The sequence below is a fragment of the Arachis stenosperma genome, chromosome 5 (assembly GCF_014773155.1).
Source record: "Arachis stenosperma cultivar V10309 chromosome 5, arast.V10309.gnm1.PFL2, whole genome shotgun sequence".
Classification (NCBI taxonomy): domain Eukaryota; kingdom Viridiplantae; phylum Streptophyta; class Magnoliopsida; order Fabales; family Fabaceae; genus Arachis; species Arachis stenosperma.
This window is the reverse complement of record NC_080381.1, coordinates 68,209,262-68,210,680: the sequence shown is the minus strand read 5'-3', so window position 1 is coordinate 68,210,680 and position 1,419 is coordinate 68,209,262. Positions and strand designations below refer to the sequence as shown.

At 39.3% G+C, this 1,419-nt stretch overlaps 1 non-coding gene across 1 annotated transcript; it reads left to right on the top strand.

Moving 5' to 3' along the window:
- Positions 1–1,086: 1,086 nt before the first annotated feature.
- LOC130984191 (small nucleolar RNA R71) lies at positions 1,087–1,194 on the top strand. The gene has a single exon (XR_009088141.1). It is a non-coding gene; the product is annotated as a small nucleolar RNA R71 (small nucleolar RNA).
- Positions 1,195–1,419: the final 225 nt, after the last annotated feature.

The following is a 1,419-nucleotide window of genomic DNA, read 5'->3' as shown; positions in this document are numbered from 1 at the left end:
TGAACGCCACTTTGCATCGTCTTGATTCAAATAAAGTATGGATTATTATATATTGTTGGAAACCTCTGGATGTCTAGTTTCCAACGCTATTGAGAGCGCACCATTTGGAGTTCTGTAGCTCCAAAAAATATATTTCGAGTGCAGGGAGGTCAGAATCCAACAACATTAGCAGTCTTTTTTCAGCTTAAATTAGATTTTTGCTCAGGTCCCTCAATTTTAGCCAGAAAATATCTGAAATCACAGAAAAACACACAAACTCATAGTAAAGTCCAGAAATGTAGATTTTGCATAAAAACTAATAAAAACATCCCTAAAAGTAGCTAGATCCTACTAAAAACTACCAAAAAACAATGCCAAAAAGCGTATAAATTATCCGCTTGGGAGAGTACTGGGAGGAGTTTCAGTGATTTTCTTACTCAGCTGGCCCACTTGTGCCTCCAAATTTCTAATGGAGGACCTTGTTTCACTCATGAAACTTAAAGTGGCCTTAGACAGATCAGAGACTATGTTTGCTAAGCTAGAGGGGCTCTGCTCAGAATTCTCTGTCTGTTGCTGAGAAGATGATGGAAAAGGCTTGCTATTGCTAAGCCTATTTCTTCCACCATTATTAAAGCCTTGTTGAGGCCTTTGTTGATCCTTTCATGAGAAATTTGGATGATTTCTCCATGAGGAATTATAGATGTTTCCATAGGGTTTACCCATGTAATTTACCTCTGCCATTGCAGGGTTCTCAGGATCATAAGCTTCTTCTTCAGAAGATGCTTCTTTAGTACTGTTGGATGCATTTTGCCATCCATTCAGACTTTGAGAAATCATGTTGACTTGCTGAGTCAACATTTTGTTCTGAGCCAATATGGCATTCAGAGCATCAATTTCAAGAACTCCCTTCCTCTGAGGCATCCCATTACTCACAGAATTCCTCTAAGAAGTATACATGAATTGGTTATTTGCAACCATGTCAATGAGTTCTTGAGCTTCTGTAGGCGTTTTCTTTAGGTGAACGGATCCACCTGCAGAATAATCCAGTGACATCTTAGAGAACTCAGATAGACCATAATAGAATATATCCAAAATGGTCCACTCTGAAAGCATGTCAGAAGGACACCTTTTGATCATCTTTTTGTATCTTTCCCAAGCTTCATAGATGGATTCACCATCTTTTTGTTTGAAGGTATGATCATCCACTCTAAGCTTGCTCTGCTTTTGAGGAGGAAAGAACTTAGCCAAGAAGGCCGTGACCAGTTTATCCCAAGAGTCCAGGCTATCTTTAGGTTGTGAGTCCAACCATGTTCTAGCTCTGTCTCTTACAGCAAAAGGGAAAAGCATGAGCCTGTAGACTTCAGGATCTAGTCCATTAGTTTTAACAGTCTCACAGATCTGCAAGAATTCAGTTAAAAACTGATAGGGATCTTCTGATGG